Raw genomic sequence first — 13,548 nt, 5'->3', positions numbered from 1 at the left:
GACCCGTACACCGCTAATTTACCTTTTTTTGTTCCCTAGCCTACTACTATATTTTTACCACTACTACTAATTCCTCTTAAGCGGCCCAGCCTAACATAATTGTCTGTTCTTTAATATATACAATAACACGGTTAGAGAGAAGATTAGAGAGTTGCGGTTTGCTCTGATATTTTTGGAGAATTTTGTGCTCTATTTAAACTGTGCCAAGAAAAATAATAGGCCCTTCCTATTTACTTTTTTTTTATGCAAAAGCGCAACATCTGTTATGATACCACAAAAAGCGCCCTCTAGCTACCACGAAAAAAAAATATGGAAACAAAACTTATTATATACTGAAGTTATTATTAGGAAAGAAAAGCTCTTTTAAACGAGGCCCAGTTTGCTTGTTAAAATCGGTTAACCTAAACCAGAAGTTATCCTTAATTTTTTTATAAAAAGCCAATTTAACCTTCCCCCGCCACTTTACTTTATGAGAAGAGCAAAAAATACTTTAAAAAAAAAAAAAAAAAAAAAAAAAAATAATAACAATATTTAATTAAATTACCTGTTCAACCTGCCATATTTGAGGAAAAACCCTGTTTTTCTGAATTGGCTATCAAGAAAGAAAAAAACGCCCCCTAGCGAACATTTTTTCGAACTTTAAAATAATTTCCCGCGATATTTTTCTTCGAATTTTTTTATTAGATTTTTTTTCACCAAAGTTGTTAAATTTATACGATAAGTAGTTTCTGAGATACAGCCGGTCCATTCTTAGTTGGCCACACGGCACGTAGTCAAATTTTGATTTTTCCATCGTTTGTTTTGTAATTCCTCTTGATATTATTTAGTTTTGCTGTATTATATACCCTTTATAACTCTTAATTTCTTTACGCTTCCTGAGGAAGGCATAAATAAAACCTAGTCGAAAATATAGAGCTTTTAGAAATAAATTAAGTTTGAATTTAGACAGACCGCTTCCCGAGAATATATCACTGTTTGTTTTAAAATTACAACATAAGTTTCGAATTGAAATGAATACATTTATACAAGTATTTTTTGTTACTTCTAACCAAGAAATCAAGCGATATAAAGTAAAAAAAAAAAAAAAAAAAAATGCATATTTTTATTTTTAATTGTTTTTTTTTTTTTTTTTTTTTTTTTTTTTTCTTTCTTTCTTTATAATCTGCTTATTATGGCCATTTATTTACTTGAATTACTGGAATATAATAATCTATTTGTTCGTTTATCATTTATTAACATTTTTTATTTCTTCTTTAGTTAAAACCACAGGTAAACTACATACCAAAGGGTTCAAACTTAACATTACCATAACGTCTGTCGTTTTGTCAAGTAGAGAAATCCACAGTAGAGAAGAAATCAGGTAAAATAAAAAATAGCATTGTCATCTTAAATAGCGTAACTGAGAGTAAAGGCTGTCCAACGAGTCAGGGTAGATTTGGACAGGAGACATCCCTAAATGACAGAAAATTTAATTTACGTGTGCATTAAAATGACAGCCACAACTGTCACTGCCATGTATCCTCGTTGGTCAGACTATAGCCCGCTTGGATTAACAATAGTTCCTATTTAAAAAGTCCTATCGTATTGAAAAAATCAGGTTTCCTATTTTAGATTTTCACTCCAATCGTTTTTCAATAGCAACATGCACAAGATAAAAATGAGGCGTCAAGTTGCAAAACCCGCTAATACCATTTTTTTTAAATTGACTAATTACATATATATTAATAGTGGACCCTGAAATCTACATAAACATAGTCCGAACCTGCAGCAAAAGTCTCCCATTCCTATATAAAATTTACTATAAATTATATACGTTACTGCAGTAAAATCCGTCTTATCCACTTATATTTGCTTTTTGTTGTCATTATTGTTGCAAATCCAGCAATTTTTCATAGGCTTTTTACACAAGTATAATATTACTACTGACATCTTATCCAATTCGAATCCTTACCTAGTTTTTATGAAATAGCATATCTTAGTTATTAATAGTTAGAACTGATTTATCGAGAGATGGCGCAGTCCCTGACAATATTTAATTACATATGACCCATTGAAAACCAGAGTGGTCTAAATCAATTTTTTTTGATTTTCTAATTTCAGTATATTACGATTCCTGATGTAGTTTTCTATCTACTCACGAAATGTTAGTCTATAAAAACATCATATATCTCACTCAAAATTGTAACCGTAAAGAGACAACGAGTTACATCCTCAAGCCAGAGTGGTACAAATGAGACTTAACCACATGTTAACTACTCTGGTATTTCTTACGGCGTAGTGTAATTAACAGAACTAATTTTACTTCAAACAGTTGATTGGATAAGGCAGTTACTAGTAAAAAATGTATTTTTCATAATAATGATAATGAAACGTTTTGCCCCGAAAAGTGCCTTCGCTGGAAATACAATGGTTACATTTTAAAATATCTGACCTACACAAAATATAGATAAAATTTCTATTTAAATATTGAGCATACATCCATCTGGTAAATAAGGCAGAGGCAGACTAAAAATATTCAATTACCTGGCGTTGAATTTTGGTGTCCTGTAAGGGTGCGTTTATGTTGGAGCGGCGATAAACGATAAGAGCACCGATAATAGCGAAGCAAAGAATATTATTATATTAATTTATATGTAGGTGTTTATATTGGAGCAACGCGTCGAGACAAGGTTGGCAGTTGAGCAACGATAAGAGCAGCGCTAATTCACTGCTTTTATCGTTTATCGCAGCTCATATCACAACATAAACGTACCCTAATGCAAAAAAAGTAAAATATCTATCAACTGTTTCAGTTTATACCGCCAATACATCTAGGGTTTTTAAGAACCTAGAGCTGTAGAAGCAATAAATATACCTTTTCTCTTTCTCAACCAGGACAAATATGACACAGAACTTTTAGAAAGTAATCTGCCCTATGAAAAGCTTAACTAGGATGTTTTTGATAATTCTGACACTATCAGATATATCTCTTAACTTGTTAAATTATCTTATAAACATTTGTAAGACAGTTTTTTTATTTATTTTTTTTTATTTACATGAGGACTTATTTTATATTATGCACTATTAGTCTGAGACTAATAGTGCAATCAATTATTTAATTATATTATAATTGAATATCTTGTATCTAAAAATTTACTAATGTTGGAATGAAAATCAATAACTAATTATTTCTTGTAGATATAATGCAGCCTCAGGAGAAAGTAGATGGACAACTACTAACTTGAACGCGACATTTCCATCAAGTAATAAGTAGATATATATTTTGTATTTTGATCTACATCATAGCCGATCTAGTCATCGAAACAGCGTGGTCTGGATTTTAACGTGTAAGACCAAACCAAACCAAACCAAATCAAATGTATTAAAAAGAGATAAAAGTTGGGTTGATACATTTCTTCTATGCGGTATTGCCGGACTTTGCATCAAAATTTCAAACCATACAAGTAGGCGTTCAGGAAAAATGTTGCATCTAGGGTTCGAACTTTATTTCTCACAATTAATTACTCATTTTAGTACAACTATGACAACTATGTAATCTGTAATAGATTATATTTAGCTTAGATATATTATCTTCATTTCAGTAGTATACATGAAAGTTTTTAAAATAGTTAATTTTTTTCTACACACATTTTCCTACAAACGTAAAAACACTGTAAGCCGCTTTTTATTTTGTCTCTCTGTCAACCGGTCATTTATATTTACCTTTGTCGCATGCATTAAAATACAGACCACACAGATGAAGTGACCAGACCTTGTATGTAGATATAAGTATACCAATTTCTTATAATATATACCTACATCAATTAAATTCTAGGAAAAAAAACAAACTCGGAACCGTCAAAAAATGTTAATAGCCTGCAACGGTTGTTTGAGTCTGCATCAGCTGTGAATCCAAAAGGTTAATAAAGGTTATATATTTTATCATATAATACATTACTTGCGCTTAGGGATTGCATTATCAATTTATCGAATTACCGGTTGAATAATACTGGGACACTTAATTCGTGTGTCCAGACGATGATGAACTTTTTTACTTATTTTTATCTGCTTAATAGCTCACATAGGACCCGAATTACGACCTCCGATCCTTACCACTTTTCCTGACACTAGGTCTTATGTCACGGTCTTGGATTTTTACTCCCAACGCGCTTAAAGAAGTTTCATTTCAAAACCGGTAAATATCGGTAAACCGGTAGTTTCATATTTTAAATTACCGTTTACTGGTAAATTGAAAAGTCGTTTAATATGTAATCCCTTCTTGCGCTGTATAATGCATTATAGTTATACAACAATTGATGGGTAAGGAGAAAAACAGACGATGTCACAAAACGACAAAACTGACTTTTACAGAGAAAACTGATTTAATGTGGACAAATATCATGTTAAAGATACCTACAAAAAGTTATTACTTTATGCGTTATTATTTGGACATCGTTTGTTATATTCAACTACAATTTAGCATGTGTTTGTGTCTTGGTATTTTCACCAGATTAAGTTGATTACTTAAAAATTCCGATAAAATTAACATCTTTGGTTTTCCCCCTTACCCATCAATTAAAATAAAATTATTTTATAAAATTACCAAACACAAATACATATTCTATATTCACTCTAGGTACAGAACTTAAGGGTCAGAGTTCCCATGACTCAATTGGCAGATTCCCTGGTTCTTCATACGGATACAATACTTCATACAATAATTCTAGAAGAAATACACCAGTTTCGCCTAGAACTGCTTTTAATCCCTCTTACACTACTGCAGATTATAATTCAGGAAGCATATCCAATCCTACACATCGACCGTCATATACTTTTCCTGCTCAGAAAACAAGTACTTTGTATGAGATCCCAACATATTCTATTCAGGGACCAAAACTTAAAGGTCAGCAAAGATTTCTTCTTAGAATAGACATTTAAGAATAGATAAAATAGAATATCCGTGATTTAATTTTCCGTACACTGTTTTTCATGTTTTTTTTTTCAAAATTTTAATGTATTTTAAGTTCAATATAATTATACAGGGTTATTCACCCCATACCTTTCCCCATACAATACGGAGTACTGTATAAAATACCCTTTATATTATTACATTTTTAGTTTCTACGCTTGAAATAAAGGTAAATTTTATTAAGGTTTACCGCACTTTAATTAATAATTTACGATATTGTGAAAATGCAGTAACAACTTTAATGCTACATTCCTCTAGGCGTATTTAAGTTTTTAAAACCAAATATTGTACTGAAGTTTTTCTGTTTACTAGATTCTTGAGATTTTAAAAATTACACTACCTTATATAGAGTGTCTAAAAATTTATATTAAATAATTTCTAGCTTTAAACGACAATAACCTGCTTAATTTAAATGGAACACCCTGTATATTTGTGATGTGAATCAGATCACAATTAATTGTCTATTACAAATTGTATTGTACCATTTTTCATTAACCACCATCTCTTCAATTTTTCGTTGAAAATGCATTTTCTTATCATTTAGACCTCATTTATCAATATACCCTTGGAATATTGACATTTTACATATTTTATTAAGGCAACAAATATAAAAAATGTACAAGTGCTAAAAACGATAATATTGGTAGCCTATTTGTTGGTAACTACAAAAAGAAAACTAATTAAATATTTGTAAAAGAGTATGCCAATTAAACATACTACCATTATTCCCGCCCAAATATTCATTAATTACATACTTAATTGTGTTAGTTAATAAATTATTCTAAATAAAAAAGTGGATTTGAATCAGAAATCAATATAATAATAAGTTATGAATGTGAATTGCGAATGTCCCTTTTGTTATAAATTAGCATTATTCAAAAAATGAAATCAAATTTATAAGGTGTTCTTTTTACCACACTGTCTAATACACATACAAAATTCAGTTTTTTAATATTTAGAGCAACTATTATTAATCAACGTAAGCGGTCAATTAATGTAGTTTGAATACTGGGATCATATTAGTTGGTCCTCTTTAACAAAAAATATTTAAACAGCTTTTTTATCTTTTAATTTTAACATTAGTCAAAAAATGAAATAAAATTTAAAAGGTGTTACTTTTTACCACACTGTCTAATACACATACGAAATTCAGTTTTTTAGTATTTGGAGCAATTATTATTAATCAACGCAAACAGTCAATTAATGTTAATGTATTTCGAATGCTTGTACCATATGATCGAAAAAAAACGGAGTCCAGTTGGCTGGGAAATGAACATCAATGACATTTCCCATATAAATTTACATATAAAATGACAGCGATCTTCATTCCATAGCCATCGCTGACGCCGTTTTTTCTCGATCATACGGTATTTTTATTTGATTAATTACTATTAGAAGAAATTTTTATTTTTTAGTGAAATAGTCAAACTATATAGACAATATTAATTTCTGTACTCTGTACTCTTTGAAAATTTGTTACCTCTTTAAAAATAATCTAAAATGTCAATATTGTATATTGATAAATGAGGTCTAAATTAAAAGAAAATTTATTTTCTACAAAAACATGAAGAGATAGGTAAAAATGGTATAATACAATAATTTGATAGACAATTAAATTGTACTGATCTTTCTCCGCTAATTTTGATTACTGATTTCGTTAAATATTATAGGGGACCGTTGTTTAAAATTCAAACAAGTTATGTGCCATTTAAAGGCTACTTTTGAATTATTTAATAAACTGTTTTTTTTTTATTTATAATATAATTAATCAGACTTATATTTTAATTATCGTAATACAAAAGTACTAGCAGTACTTTTTGAGCTGTTTCAAAATTTAACATGCGGATAGCCAGTTCACTGATTATATTATTTGAAGGTCATAGACTTGTATGGCAAAGCTTCTAACTTGATAAATAATATTACATTATGGACAAAAGCAAGAAACAAAAAGGAAAAGGAGCCAAAAAAGATGGAAATGATCTAAAAGCATTATTATCAACTAGTCTCCACCATTGCAACGCTAAAAATCAATTTGACAAGGGAACAGGTTTAGTGTTTATTATGTTTATTACCATTTATTCTCACTTATTCGCTTAGGGGATCCATTAATCTACGTGAGAAATACAGCGGGCCGAGGTCAAGCCCGCATTCTCCACTATATAAATCTTCACGAGAGAGAAGAGAGGAACGGTTTCGACAAATCATCAGGTCATCAGTTAAATACAAGCTATAGTAAAACATGTTCCCGTCTTCAAAATATGACCAGTTCTCTCGTGTATATCTAAACATCTATGACAGTGATCATGTCAAGGTTATTAGTATTTATATATAGTAGGTCACCCGATTCCAATGGTTGGAAAAAAATGATAGTCGGCCGCAGTTTTTAAATTTCTCAAGCGAGGCTAATGAACTTCTGCTACGGCCAACGGAAGAAACTCGTTTTAATGAGTGGGCTAAATCAGAGCAAAGAGATGTAAGGGAGCAGATTGAACTTTACTGAAATATTCACATGAACTAATACGGAACGGTTTGGTAAAATACTGGAAATAACAAATGTTGATGTTTTCTAAATTTCAATACCTTTATTATAAAATTTATCTTTTATGCATTTTTAATGTACCTATTCTCTGCTTTTACGTTTGCTTCTTCTTTTCAATGGAGTTTAATATTGAAAAGTACTTTATTAATAGACTGTTAAACTCGTTAAACAGCTCAAGTAAAGATTTGCAGGTCCAATATTAAAACAGATCAATAAAAAATAAATAAACCTAATCAATATTTATATTTTTATAGCTCACAAAACATTCACGATTACTTGTCTTGTTTTTCATGTTTTCTTTAAATGTTTTAGACTTTAAGAAACAATGGCTGCATGATAAGTTTAAATGGTAATAAAAAGTCATTCTATTTAGTTAATGAAATTTATTTACCTTTATTGCCTACCTCCATATTGCTTTTGGATGTAAATACAAAATATTATAACCAATTTTAGAGATTAAATGAGAATTTCATTCGAACTTCCAATATTTGCTTATTTTCTCTCACCTAAATGACATTGATTGACAAACAAAACCAGAAAAACCAGCCTTCTCGCGCTGGTTAGTTTGGAGACAGTTATAACCGAATTTTTCAGAAACAGTGTTCCCTAATAAGAAAACTTTCAGGAAACCGATAGAAACGGAACATGAAACCATAACCAAGGTAAGCAACGGAATACACCCTAAATACTACAAAATGTAATTGAAACCACTAATTTATTCCACTAATTGCGAGGTTCTGAATGAAGTTTAAATATCTACTTATGTGCGGTCTGTTAAAAATAAAATCTTATTGTTACTAACTTATTACCCGAAATTACCCGAAGGTACCCGAAATTCTTTTACTTTTAACGATGATACTTAATAATGAAGATATGAAATTAAACTAAACTTCTTTAAATAAGGAGTGGTAGTAGTAATTTCAAGCGCGACTCCATAATATCGATTCCTCGTAACTCTAACTAAATTCCAGTAAGCCGGAAACAAGTAATAGGACTAGTGGGGAGGCATTGATTTTATCCGTTGCCGAAGTTGAGCAGAGTACTTCGCCAAATTCTCTCCGTCTAATTCCGTAAGTTGCGAGTTTCAGCTCGATCCCCGTTCCAGCCGTAAATTTATTCCAGTTTCGGTGTTTTATGGTCTGCGGAAACGCCCCGCGAAATAAACCGTGCAAAAATAAACGTGTCGAGAACCGCACTAAATCGCTTCCTTTAGTTTGGATTACGTACAGCCTGCCTTTTTGGGGATATTTATTTGATATCCCGAGTTGTAACAGCAGCAGAACAGGCTAAATTTTCGGCTTTAAAAATTCAACTCTTTATTTTAAACATCGTGTACGGTGCCGATTATGTTTACCGGTCAGTATATTTGACTGTTATTAACCATCAATTCGAAGTTAATGAAACAATGCCTAGAATCTCAACAATTAGGCAAAAGAAAATAAAGCCCTCCTACTCTGGGTGCTGCTCACCAAGGTAGAAGGCAATAAAATCTCCCTTATAACATGGTGGGGATTCATAATTGCTCGGCACACTGCAAATTTCGTTTTGTACCCAAGTATGATTGTAGAAAGCCCTGTCTTTTAATTTCCAGAATGCTCTTGGCTGCTAATCTATTGCTGAATTTCAGAGTCGATATTACTTTTTTCGAATCGCTGCCGAAGATAATTAAATTCCGCTATATTCCAATAGTTCTTCTCCGATTTTTTATAGCGTTGTTGTGATCTTCCGGGGAGTGCATGATTTTGGTTTTTTTGTCGATGTTTAAGCTTAGAAATTGCTTCCCAAAGCCTCGTATGCTCAGGTATGTGTTCAACATTTCTTGTAATTGTTTTAACGTTTTTGCAACTAGAGCGCAGTCATCAGCGTGAAGTTGTGTGATGAATTTGTACGTGTTTTTTGACCTGAGTCGTTTATATCGAACAGACCGCCGTCGTATCTATAATGCCATTCCTCCCTCTCCTGCAGTTTGTTATCACTATAATGGAGGCGCTGCCATGATTGTTGAATACGAGAGGCGCCAAAACACATCCTGCCTAACTCCTGCATTTGTTAGGAAGGGATCGCTCAATGATCAGTTTGGTGCCACTCTTGACTCGTTGTTTTATGGAGGCTTTTACACACTATACACTTACACTCCTAAACACTCAAGTTTAGACTGCTCTACTTTCCTGGGTTGAATTAAAATTTAAACCTGTGTATTTGTAAATTACTAGTTGTTTGATATTCTCCGATGAGTGGCAGCACCGGCGGAGAATTCACCAATAAGCCTAAATTTTCCTTCGTGGGTTTATTCTGTAGTCCTTGATGTTTAGGAAAACCATGGCTAAGTATTAAAATAATTCATTCGGTTTTTACACTTTTCAGTTAATGTTTTTAGCCAAAGTTTTAGTAAATAAAATAAAATGCCAACACACATAATGCTTCCTTCTAATGGGCCACCTTGGCATGTCCAAAATAAGCCAGTTATTTTAGTTTTGAACAAAAAATAATCCTGCCACTGGATTTTTTTCTGCCTTTTTCCTACCTGTATTCTGCAAACCATTACTCACCCTGTACATTCTTGTGATCAGAGTTAAAAAATCTTATGTTATCTTTGCATTCAAGATCTGTTTCTAAGGAGCAGCATCATTAATACTAGAACTGTTTATAAATGCACTTTTGAGTCGCACCTCAGATATGTCCTTCATTCTGGGGTGCGTGTTGTCTAACTAATTTGACCGCATTTTCGAGCTCCAGAGAGAGCTGTTCGATATTCACTGGGACTAAATAGCAGAACTCATTGCCAGGACTTTTAAAAAATTAAAAATATTAACTCTTCCTTCCGTATTTATATTTAGACCATTGCCTAATATACTTAAGCATGTATCCAGCTTCTCAAGAAAAGCCATCTCCCTTATCCACTCAGGAACGCCGGAGCAAGTTCTTAATCCTACTCCACGGCTCCAGAGTTAGTTAAAGTTCAATATTATACAACTCGAAAAAAAGAGCACACACCTGCCATTTCCGATAAATCCATAGCATAATTTTGCATTGAAATCTTATTACGAGCATTGAAAAAGATTATAAACTCTGGTTATAATCATCTGCTATTGATGCTAACAGTTGTAGCTTAACGTCCAATTAATAAAAATAGAAAAGTGTTTTTGGTGTATTGTGGTGATTTAGTGTTTTATTTTGCTATGTAACACCAAAGGGTTCAACCGCTGGAAGCAAAATCTTATTTACTAGGAAAGGCTTTCTATGCGTAAATGACTTTGATATATTTTGATAATCAATTTGATCTTGTAAACACTAGTCTAACGTTTGCTATTATATTTACTATAACTATAGTAAATATTTTTTGAATCTTATTTATACTTTTTATCCTTTGACATTGTAAACATTTATAAATGTTTATGTTAAACAATAAAGACTGACAATGTAATTTGTATACTTGTTCTGTATTCTCTTTTGTTTGTTTACTTTACCTTTGCCTACAAATTGTAAATTTTTACAATAAAGGCATTATTTAAGGAAAATACACAAACACAAATAAACAGCGCAAATGAAATCAAAACCGGAACTATCAATAGTTCATAGTGTGTTTCTCTACCGTAGCAGTAAATAATGTCATCGAGTCCAGAACTAACTGCATTCTATCTAAAAAGAAAAAAAACTAACGTCTGATCAGTTAACTTGGCAGATAACCCACAACATCGTTCGAGAACCATTAGAGAAAAGAGCCTTTGCAAAACCTCCAGCCAGTCGTCCTGCTGGACCTATTCACCTAAACCGAATAAATCCCCTTTAAAAGGGGGCAAAAATAGTGTAAGTTCGCGTTGACCTTTTTATCTCTCTGAGCAGGGCCGGTTTAATGGACAGTTCGGCCCGACCACGATAGTAAACTGCGAATTGCGATTTTGCTGTTTAAACTTTAGCCAACGTTTTAATTTTATGTCGCTCGTCCGTTCTATCTATCTGGTCCAATCGTTCTGCTTTGCTTTGCCTTTTCGAAGGGAATATTTCATCGGAAACCCGGTGTCTATTATTGTTATTGCTTGTTTCGGTTTTTCATGATGTTTGTGTTCTGTTCTTTATAACCCTGACCCATAGATAAAAAGGAAACAAGTTTAAATTGGAATGCTCGGCTTGCCGCCAAAACTTATACACTCGGATGCAAAAACAAACGGAGAAATTTTTAGTCAAATTTAAAGTGTTATATCTTTGCTAATTTTAGCCTTATTTTGATGAATTTTTAGCAAGCTGTATACAATTATATCAACTTTAATTCGTAAGCTCAGTTTTTTTTATAAATTTTTGTATTTGGCATATTATACAGGGTTAATAGAGGGGTTAAGTTTATGAGGAGGGATACTAACTGTATGGAAAAAAAAATTATACAGGGCAAGGTTCCAGAAAGAAGACCAAGAGGCCGCTCGCCCTCCCGATGGATAGACCAGCTATCAAAGATCATGCACCCACAAGCCACTGCACACGCTTGTACATGAAGCACAAGACAGGGAATTTGGAGACAAACCTCACACATCACCTGACCACTACATTCCTTTTGTAGGAATAAAGACAGAGAGAGAGAATAGAGGGGTTGTTTTTTACCTTAATTTTAAAACACTCTGTGCAATAATTTTGTGTGTAAATTTCCCTAAAATACATATAATTTTACGGCCAGAACCCTATCTCCTGATTATCTTGTTTTTTTGATCATGTCAAAACATGCCATGGTTAATTTTTAAGAGCGAAATGATCTTGCCACCAATAATTTGCAATTTTTTCAATTATATAATTTCTTTTTGAAGTTAATTAACTATATATTACTATATACTGCCCATAATGTTCGACGTTTGGGAAAAGCTTGGCAGGATGTTTAGTCGCGAACCGGTATCAGCTCCATTAAATGAACTTGATTCGCTTGGTTCTTAAAGAAAAATGGGAAAGCATAAGGCAATATGATATTCGCAGCCTCAGTGACAGTATGGCGAGACATAAACATATTAAAGCACTTAAAACAGACTTGTTCACTGCCTAATATTTCCTATATTAATATTTCCTATATTAATATGCTCCGGGTCCTGGACGATGAGACAGTCAGAAATGAAAAAAAATTGACGCTACTGAGATGTACTGTTGACGACGAATGCTTAGAATTTCCTGGATTACCTGGCGAACCAATCAATCTATAATCCAAGAACTGAATATCACAGAACGGCTCCCAACATCTATAGACACATATACTTAAATATTTCGTTATGTTATGAGGAGCGATACTGACTGTATGGAAAGACTCATTATACAGGGCGAGGTTTCAGGAAAAAGACCAACAGTCCATTGCAAGAAGCAGACCATTGCATATATGCGCATTGGAAGAAGATCCTATATTTTTTTTTAATTAGTCCGTTAGTTTCTAGTATTGAATATATATTAAGGAAGTCTCCATAGTCTGGTTCCAATCGATTCATAATTAAGAAAAAATACTGATTATTTAGTCCATTCAGAGGCATCGATCGGTTCGAAAGGTTGAGGGCGTCCACCTGTAGTCCGTCCCAAATTATGCCGAAATTGGCTCACACCCTTCTTCAATATCAAATCCTTAGTTCTACCCTGATGAAGACGTAAACGAAACGTCGTATCCAACTTTGCAGGGTGAGACCGTGTGCACCATCGCTCACCACCACATCCTACCCATCAAATTTGGTCGCGATCGGACGACATTAACTTTTGACGTTTCTTATGTCAAAACTAATTGTCACACTGACATGTGTCGTACATGGTCAAGTTGGCCTTGTTCCAATCTACCGACATACCAAATTTCAATCAAATCGGACGGATTTTTTCTAATCCGTAGGCTGTCCTGGTGTCCTTATCACTTTCCCTCTCGTCTGTGGCGTCGCGTGTCTTCTAGTGTGTCGTGTCACGGCCTTGAATTCTACCCCTAGCGCGCGTAAAATTTGTTTTGATTAATTCGGTAAATCTACGTTAAAAAAAATTCTCTGCCAAAATTATTTCCCAAAGTATAAGTAAATATCAAAATCAATTAAATAAGCCCTATTTCTCATGTTTTTTAAGG

At 32.8% G+C, this 13,548-nt stretch overlaps 1 long non-coding RNA gene across 1 annotated transcript; it reads left to right on the top strand.

Annotated features, from left to right (window-relative positions):
• Positions 1 to 1,332: 1,332 nt before the first annotated feature.
• LOC115885836 lies at positions 1,333 to 4,833 on the top strand. The gene is made up of 4 exons (XR_004050795.1): positions 1,333 to 1,360; positions 3,178 to 3,242; positions 3,815 to 3,898; positions 4,616 to 4,833. It is a non-coding gene; the product is annotated as an uncharacterized LOC115885836 (long non-coding RNA).
• Positions 4,834 to 13,548: the final 8,715 nt, after the last annotated feature.

Source organism: Sitophilus oryzae, unplaced genomic scaffold (genome assembly GCF_002938485.1).
Source record: "Sitophilus oryzae breed Bouriz unplaced genomic scaffold, Soryzae_2.0 scaffold_425_pilon_pilon, whole genome shotgun sequence".
Classification (NCBI taxonomy): domain Eukaryota; kingdom Metazoa; phylum Arthropoda; class Insecta; order Coleoptera; family Curculionidae; genus Sitophilus; species Sitophilus oryzae.
Note: the sequence above shows the minus strand (reverse complement) of the source record. Positions and strands in the feature narration are given on the sequence as shown.